This window comes from Triticum aestivum, chromosome 7B (genome assembly GCF_018294505.1).
Source record: "Triticum aestivum cultivar Chinese Spring chromosome 7B, IWGSC CS RefSeq v2.1, whole genome shotgun sequence".
Taxonomy (NCBI): domain Eukaryota; kingdom Viridiplantae; phylum Streptophyta; class Magnoliopsida; order Poales; family Poaceae; genus Triticum; species Triticum aestivum.
Window position 1 is genome coordinate 745,014,870 of NC_057813.1, and position 9,565 is coordinate 745,024,434.

The 9,565-nt window shown below is 43.8% G+C and overlaps 1 pseudogene; it reads left to right on the forward strand.

Moving 5' to 3' along the window:
• Positions 1 to 5,966: 5,966 nt before the first annotated feature.
• On the forward strand, positions 5,967 to 9,407 carry LOC123160012 (disease resistance protein RGA5-like; annotated as a pseudogene).
• The last annotated feature ends 158 nt before the right edge of the window (positions 9,408 to 9,565 follow it).

Genomic DNA, 9,565 nt, shown 5'->3' on the forward strand with positions numbered 1-9,565 from the left:
ATGAGACCAACCCGATCTAAACTAGCCTGTTGATAATTTTTTATAAAAAAAAGCTCCGTGAATACCAAGCACTCGAGCCGAGCCGAGGCTCGAACATCGGTGGGCTGGATGTGAACTCCTCCGTCTCCCCAACTGAGCTACACTCCATTCTCTGGTGAAATAATATTGTCAAACACACACACACAAAAGGTGAAATAATATTCTCAAACACGCACACGTTAAAGCTCGGTCAAGTCTCGTCGCCTGCGCTACGGCTCCCGAGGCACCGCTCTTCTCGTCTCCTCTCTCTCGCTCTCCAAACTGAGCCCATACCAACTTGATCTTGATTCGCAGATCAAAGACTTAGAACTAGCTTGCTTTGAGAAAGAGTTTACCAATCTTCCTCCTCTAATCTTAATGGCCACTCAACTGTATGAGTGTCGGTGTACTGAAACTGTTGTGGAAATGTTAACTAGGCCGGAGCTAATGTTAATGCGGGTGGATCTTCTGGAACGACCCCTCTATTGGCAGCATGCAGCCGCCGCGGCAACATACGGCTCGTCGAGTGTTTGCTGGAAGCCGGAGCAGATCCAAACATTACTGATGAAGTGAGCATACTGAACCTCCTCTGCTGCCACACTACATCCTTTTCTTCTTCTTTTGCAATCCTTGGCCTTGACCAAAAATGTTCCCCAGAAACTAACTCATGTTTTTTGTACTCTGTAACAGCTTGGTAGGTTGCCGACAGAAATCGCCGCGGTCCACGCCGAAAGGAAAGTCGTTCGAGCTCTGTTTCCTGTGACTCAGCGCCCCCCAACTGTGCTTGGTCGGAGTGTTGCTAGCATAGTGAGACGTGTAAAATCTGCTTCTTACAGGGAGCGGGTAATGTCATATTACTGTTCGTTATATAGTACTAGTAAACATCCATAAGTTTACCATGAGTTTTCTCATGAGGGGCCCTTACTCTTGTTTCTCTAAGTTCTTTTTAGAATCTCCATGTTTACATGGTAAGTGATTTCCTTATAACTAGTTTTTGTGTTGTCTTTAGATGATGAAGGAAATCACTTACCAGGTCATCATCTTGATTATTTAGGTTGATATTTTTTATTTTCTGTTTAGATGGTTATTATTTAGGTTGATAGTTTTTATGTTGTGTTTAGATGATCAAGCTGGATTGTAAGAGGAAAGATGAAATAAAACTACAAGGAAAAAAGGCGTTTGAAATCAAGGACTACGATGCGTCGATTCTTCTGTACAGCATGATAACCTCTCTTTGGCCATTGATTGTTCTTGTATGCACATGTTGGGATGCAAATGTTCTGTTTCTGTCCTAGTGGCAGCAAAAACACTATGAAATTGTCAAGGTATATCCCCAATTCAATTCAGATGGTTCAGATCTACATTTCTGAAAATGCTGACTTTCGAAAACAAACATGTAGGCACTGAAGCTCGACGACACGGATACCACCTTATACTCAAACAGGAGCATATGTCAGCTGCACCTTGGTGAAGGCAACGAGGCTCTTTCAGACTCACAGGCCCGCACCAGGGTCTGGGCCTGACTGGGAGAAAGGATACTACCGTCAGGGAATGGCCTTCGGCTTGTTGGAGGTGATCGTTAGCCTCATTTAATTCACCTATATTCTTAGCTCATCGGTCGAGATGGCATCTGACTCAGTCATGCTTGTGTTAGGATTACGGCAGTGCTTGTGCCGCGTTTAGCAAGGCATTGGAGCTTGATCCGGGGAATCCGATCATCATCAACGCCCTCCGGTAAATCCACTGCACGCACTTGTGTCCTCATCATACAAACTAATCTTACGTTACACACGTGACTGTGTTATGTTCAAACTTGTGAATGGATGTCTCGGAGCGCGTGGACCGTGTCCCAAGATCGCCGTGCTAGGAGAGAAGGGATGCCAGGCAAAAGTCAGGTTTTTATCTTGGTTGTTTGATTGATAAGAACAGTTGAACGTTGTCCTATCATCTTTGTTGATAGCGCTGGTGTATATTGGATCTATTATAGCCTTTTGCCCGGTCCGGATGACGGGTGGTGCAGCCCTGAGTGACTGCTGCTGTAATTTGCTTTTGCTGCCTGTTATTTTCTGTAACTTGTATGTTTTTAGCTGTGTCAGCGTTAGGTGGCCCCTAGTTTGCTAGACCTTGTGTTTGCTTCTGCACCGGATGCTTTGAACTTCTGTCCTGTTGTCAAGATAACTTATGTCCTGTTATCTCTTAATAGTGGAAACCTGCTAAAATGTTGGTAGTTTTTCTGAATGTTATTTTCATAACTGTATGATTTTAGCGTTGCTAACGTTAGGCAGCGCCTAGTTTCCTACAGACCTTGTGTTTACTTTTGCACTGGATGCTTTGAACTTATCTCTTGTTGTCAAGAGAACTTCCATCCAGTTACATTTATGTCTCTTAATAGTGGAAACTGGCCAAAATGTTGGTCCTTTTGTTGCCTGTTATTTTCAGGAAACTCGCCATGGTGGTGCCGGCGACGAGATCGGCATGGGCGATCGACGGCGGTGAGGACGGGACGGGACGGGACGGACCGCCAAACTAGACAAATGTTGAGGAAAATGGAGCTTGGAGAGGAGAAAGCTTAAGTGTGGCTCGGGCATTTCATCAAACACCTCATGTGCATGCATAGAAAGAAGAACAAAGCAGCGCATGCACATCTCCCACACGGCCAAAAAAACAGAGGACAGGGTGGAGAGGGGCGAGGGTATATATATGCATCTCTTTAGAGCCGGTTGCTGGCTCGAACCGGGGAAGAAGACTGACCTTTAGTCCTGATTCCAGCCACCAACCGGGACTAAAGGTGCTGCGCCAGGAGCGAGGCCCATTGGTCTCGGTTCGTATCTGGAACCGGGACTAATGGCCCCCGAGGCCCGGCCGGCGCCCTGGCCTCACGAACCGGGACTGATGCACCCTTTGGTCCCGGTTCGTAAGAGAACCGGAATTAATGCCCTTATCTGGCCTGGACCAAAGCCCTGTTTTCTACTAGTGATACATGCCCGCGTTGGATGATTTTCACGATCCGAATGGCGTGGTCCTAACGTGGGTGGGCAGTTTGTGAGCCAGACTTAGATATGGCCTTACTCACTCCACCGGCCTTGCTAAGATGCACTCCGTTATTGCAAAAAGATTTTTTTTTAAAAGAGGAGTATACAACATCAGCATCACAAGATGCACATAGCCATTTGCACACACATGAGGGGGGAAATGATTCACATAATTTAAACTTGGGGGCAACAAGTGTTTGAATGGAAATTGTGTCACAAATAACAAAGAAGGGATGAAAAGAGGAATGAACTCTTTTAGTGATATACAATAGTTTAATAAAAGGTTTTCTTTACGAAAAATGCTCTTCTATTTATCTGATGGGACCTACTTGGCAGCCTCAAACGATGCTCTGAAGTTTTAAGGTTCGATGGATGCACATGCACGATGCATGCCCCTGCAACCATGTTCTTCTTTCTCTCATTTATCCCCTGTATACGGGCGAGTGATATTGTGGCCAGGAGCCATCGTGCCGATGGAATCGCTCTGGCAGGAGCGTGCTGATAACGTGTTGAGAGAGATATGTAGTCAAGCGAGACCATCAAACAAATGATCGAACCCTTCTTTATTGATGATGAATGAAGACTTCATTCCATAGAGAATATTCATAAATGTTGCCTCCGAGGGATGCGATGTTCCATAGAGACGTCGTTCAGGAACCGCCGTGGCGGTTGGTGAAAGTGTGCAACCGCACATGTGAGAAGGAGGGGGGATTATTCCGTAATAACCGCGAGGGTTATTTATTTTTAACACGTAGAACCGGATTGCTACACTGTTGTGAACCCGAATAAGTTACTGTAGAGAAAGAGAATTAGTTACTGTAGTGCAGCTTTTTGAAAATGTACAGCTTTTTCTGCAAGTATATTTTGAAAAAAATATAAAGGTTTTTTGAATTTATGAACAATTTTTTGGAAACAAGAACATTTTGTGAATATGTGATTCTTTTTTTGATAAAGCAGAATTTGTTTTGCAACTTCAAACATTTTTGAAGTTGTGAACCAATTTTGAAATAGCGAGCATTTTTTTGAATTTATGAACAAATATTTGAAAATTGAACATTTTATAAAATTCTGAACAAAATTGTGAAACCGTGAACATGTTATGAATTTGTGAACAAAATTTCGAAAAATGGAACATTACATGAATCTCGGGACAAATATTTGAAACCGTTAATATTTTAAACAGAACATTCTCTCAAATGCGAACATATTGTGGAATTTTGTGACCAAATTTTGAAACCGTGTTATTTTTAATTCCTGAAACTTTTTTGAATTTGTGTTTTTTTAAATAACAGGAACATTTTTTGACATTTATGAATACTTTTCCAATTTGTGAACAAATTTGAAAAATAGAAAGATTTTTTAAATATATGTACATGCTTTAAACACCTATCTTTTTTGAATTTTTGAACATATTTTGAAAAGAGGAACTTTTAAGATATCTGGAAAAATATTCAAAATTTTCTAAAAATAAATAAAAGTAAACGTGAAAAATTAAAAGATAAATGAAAAAGGAAATTAATAGAAAAATGAAATAGGTAAAGAAAAAAATTGAAAAAATGGAACGTAAAAACAAAAAGAAAGAGGAAAACTCAGAAGAACAAAAACGACCTAGCATTTGAAAATAAGCTCAATGGCATTTGACCGAACACTTGTCGGACATGATGTCTGCCATGAAGGTCGTCGATAGGGGGCTGAGTCTACCTGGGTATAAACTGCTTCAGGGTGGATAGCTCCTTCCTAAAAGGCGAGCGGGCGCGTTGGTGCTGGTTGCGGACGTCCAACAATGCCTCTGTGGCGGCTGGGGATGTACAGCGGCGGCGGTGCAGATGGAGGGTGCGGATGCAAAGCAAGTGGTAGAAGGAGCAGAGTGGAAGGAAATGAGACATGGAGGGGGATTGGGTGGGCCTGGAGTGTCAGAGTCCTACGTTTCGGGTGTTCGGACTCCCGCAAACCTCCCCCAATTTTTCTCCAAATTACCAAAGAAATCACATCCGAACCGCGCCGCGTATCGATACAGGGCCGCGTTGGATGGCTTTCGCGGTCCAGACAGCATGGTACTGACGGATGCGACCTTTTGCAGGTCTGCCTTGGAGACGCCCTTCTCACTCCATCTGCCTTGCTAAGATGCACACCATTATTGCAATTTTTTATTTTTGAAAAGAGGAGTATACAACATCTGCATCACAAGATGCGCATGGGAATGTATCTGGTGCATCCACATTTGTGGTGCTACCGGTGCACCGGATGCCATTGAATATTTTAAAAAATCTAAAAAATCTAGCACGTTAACGTAACATCAATGTATGATCTCAGAAAATTTCGCATAAAAATTTGATATATTTTTGAGATTTAAGAATGACAAATTTGTCATCAGTGTGATAATAAGCCAAATCTTAAGCCCAAATTTGGCATTTTTGTTTTTTGAGTTATTTTTCTTATTTTGACTTTAAATTTTGTGACAACCTACATTGATGTTGTGTGGGTGTGCTAATTGTTTTCAGATTTTTTTGAACATTTGAAAAGCACGAGATGCACGGGTAGCACCACAAGCTCCGGTGCACCAGATATTTCCCAGATGCACATAGCCATTTGCACACACATGAGGGGGGAAATGATTCACATAATTTAAACTTGGGGGCAAAAAGTGTCTGAATGGAAATTGTGTCACAAATATCAGAAGATGAGATAGAAAAAGAAATGAACTCTTTTATTGATATAATAGTCTAATAAAAGGTTTTATTACGAACAAATGCTCTTTTATTTATCTGATGGGACCTACTTGGCAGCCTCAAACGATGGGCTTCCTGGAAGCTTTGTAGCAATAACCGGGACACTGCCGTTTCACGCGCATACAAATAGTACAGTGCAAAGCAGCGGTCAAGTCTCCTCTGCAGCAGTCCAGCAGCAAACACACCACGCTCGCTCCTCCCTTATTGCCTGCTGCTAGCAGTAGCGCACCACGCTCCTCCATTATTGCCTCACCAGCGCCTCGCTCTCCTCGCCACCATTACTCTGCTTCTCCATCGAGCACCACGAACCAACCATGGCGCCCGTGTAGCAGCTTCATCTTCTTCTCAAGGGGGGAAAGGGGGAGATGGTGGGCGTGGGCGTCGGGACGGGGGCGCTGGGCTCCGTCATCGGCAAGCTGGCTACCCTGCTGGGCGACGAGTACAAGATGCTCAAGCGGGTGCGCAAGGACATCGCCTTCCTCGAGCGCGAGCTCCGCCGGATGCAGATCCTGGTGAACACGCTGGCAGACATGGAAGGGCTCGATCCCGGATCCACTGGCCAAGGACTGGAAGGGCAGCATGCGCGACCTCACCTACGACATGGAGGAGTGCCTCGACCGCTTCATGCAACGTATCGGCGACGGCGATGCCAACCGCAGCTTCCCCAAGAAGGCCGCGCGCCGGCTCAAGACGCCGTTCACGCGCCATGGCATTGGTACCCAGATCAAGAAGCTCCAGGCCCGCGTCGCTGAGGAGGGCGAGCGGCGGCAGATGCTGAACCTCGATAACTACACCCCAAGGACGACCGTGGCGATAGATCCCCGGCTCGCTGCCTTCCACGGGGTGGCCAAGGGATTGGTGGCCATTGACGGCCGCAAAGATGAGGTTGTTTCTTTGCTGAAACAGGAGAGTGTGGAGCTGAAGGTGGTGGCTATTGTCGGAGGTGGGGGATTGGGGAAGACCACACTTGCCATGGAAACCTATCGCAAGATTGGAGAGCACTTCGAGTGGCGAGCTTCTGTGTCGGTGTCGCGCACCCCTGATCTGGAGATGCTCTTGAAATATGTTCTGTCTCAAATCGATGGAGATGCCCAATCAGAGAGGTGGAAGAAAGACCAACTAATTCGTCGGATCCAAAGTATCTTGAGAGGAAAGAGGTATAGTTTCTTCATCCATACATGGGATTAGGATTTGATGATATGTTAATTATTCCTAGACACAACCAGTTATTAATAGGTGGAAGAAAGACACAACCAACATATTTCTGTTAGTAAGCTCTATTGATAGTGTAACATTGCATACAGGTAGTTTCTTGTTATTGATGATGTATGGAAAAAACAAGACTGTGATTTTCTCAAAGCAGCTTTTCCTGACAATAATACTGGTAGTAGAATAATTGCAACTACACGCATTACCGATGTAGCTAACTCATGTTGTTCTAACTCCGTTGATCAGCTCTATCAAATGCCACCTCTGAATGATGTTGATTCCCGAAGGCTGTTCTTTAAGTGAATTTTCAACTCAGAGAACTCCTGCCCTGCTCAACTTGAAGATGTTTCAGCGAGGATTTAAGAAAATGTGGTGGTGTGCCATTGGCTATAATTACCATTCCGAGTTTGCTAGCCAATAAACATCAAAACCCAAATGAATGGGAGAGACTCCAAGATTCCATTGGTGCTGGTCTTTCATATGACAGTGATGGTGACAGCAGAGATATGATACATATAAAGTTAATTAGTTACTGGGATCTTCCGCACCAGTTGAAGACTTGTTTGTTGTACTTATGTATATATCCAGAGGATTGGCGTATCTCATGTGAAGAACTGAAATGGAAATGGATAGCTGAAGGCTTCATTGCAACAAAACATGGAAGTTTGTATCAAGATGCAGAGAGTTGTTTCAATGAACTTGTCAATAGAAGATTGATCCACCTAGTTGCCGCTGATGGTTTTGAAAAAAAATATTGTCAGGTTCATGATATGGTGCTTGACCTCATAATATCTCTGTCAGATCAAGAGAACTTTGCCACAATTTTAAACAGCATTTGCAATTCTTTGCCAAACAAGATCCATCGAATCTCCCTGCAATCTAGTGGGCATGAACAAAAAGGGGTAATCCAAGCCATCACAAGAAGCAAGTTACATGTTCGCTCATTGAATCTGTTTGGAGAAACAAAGAAGATACCTCCACTTGTTGACTTCCAGTCTATGCATGTGCTTGATATATGTGTGAACTATGAGTCCTGGGAAAACAAGGATATAAGAAATATAGGAAGTTTTTATCAACTGAGGTATTTGAGAATTCAGAATGCAGGAATCACAAAGCTTCCTGAAGATATTGGGAAGCTACAGCACTTAGAGACTCTTGATTTGCAGGATACCCTAATTCAAGAGCTGCCATCAACTACAGCCCAACTAAAGAATTTGATGCGCCTATTTGTCCGCTTTAAGTGTGTGCTTTTCGCAAATATGTCTGGGAGCATGCGAGCCCTGGAGGAAGTGTCAGATATATGTATAGTTGACAACCCTGAGAAATTTTTGGAAGAGCTTGTACATCTAACAAAATTGAGAAAGATTATGATGACCGGATCATGGACTGAATGCTATGGAGAAAGACTAGCGTCATATCTGAAGGGGTTGGGCAATGACAGCCTTCAATATCTTTTTAACCGTGGACAAATAGGAGAATATCTGTTCAGTGATCCATGCTCCACCTTTCCGAACCTTCAAAATCTTGTACTAGTGCTCCCCCTGATGAGGGTTCCAAAGGGAATGGCCTCCCTAACGAACATCATCAAATTAGACATACAAGTCAGATTATTTGATGATGAAGGTCTCCATATTCTTATGGGTATGCCTTCTCTGGCCAATCTCCGGCTAGATGTATTGGATCAGTTGGCTGGCGCCCTGACTATAAGTAGGAACGGATTCAAGCTGCTAGTGGTGTTCCACTACACAATTAATGCAGATGGAACAACGGGTATAAAATTTGCAGCAGGTGCTATGCCAGCGCTCCGATGTCTCGAGCTTACCTGGAAGGCACGTTATTTTCCGTTGAGGACTAGTGACGGTGCTGACGTGGGCCTTGAGCTGCTTTCAAGCCTTGCTGAGATCCAGGTTGAAACTTCTTGCTATGATGCAACACTGGACGAGGTGGAGGGTGTGGAAGGTTTCGTTGCAAAAGCAATCGCTTTGTATCCCAACCATCTTCAGATCGGTCTCAGTAGAAGACATGAAGAGATGATTATGACAACCGAGAAGAGCGAAAATGAGGAGGAGGAAAGCCGTAGGAGAGCACGGGTTATTTCATTCCTTTGCACCGCATCCTATGATTTACTGATCTGCCCCTCTTTTCCTCCGCAGTAGCGAGAAGAGCATGGGTGATGTGAGCCACCGTATTTATGTATTCCCATGTGCTGTTGTTGGAACCTTTTGTTACATTGTGTGTTTTTCGTCCCATAGTCTGTATTCGAGTACGAGTACAGACAGTGGCTTTTCCTGATGCGCGTCGAACCAATAATCTACTTTCTTCTTCTGTTCATAGACTTTTCGTTGTTTCCCCTTTTCAAGTTTCTCTTGACTGTATCTGGATCATTTGAGCCATTTTCTGAATCTTATAACCTACTATTTGGAAAGTCTCTTGCTCTTGGGCAACAGCTTCAGATTGTTTATAGTTTATGATAGTATACTAGCTGAACTGTTTGATGTTGGTATTTGTATAGATTCTACATTCATAGCTGGGAAGGCTAGGTTTTCAAGTTTTCAAATTACAGTATACTAGCTGAAC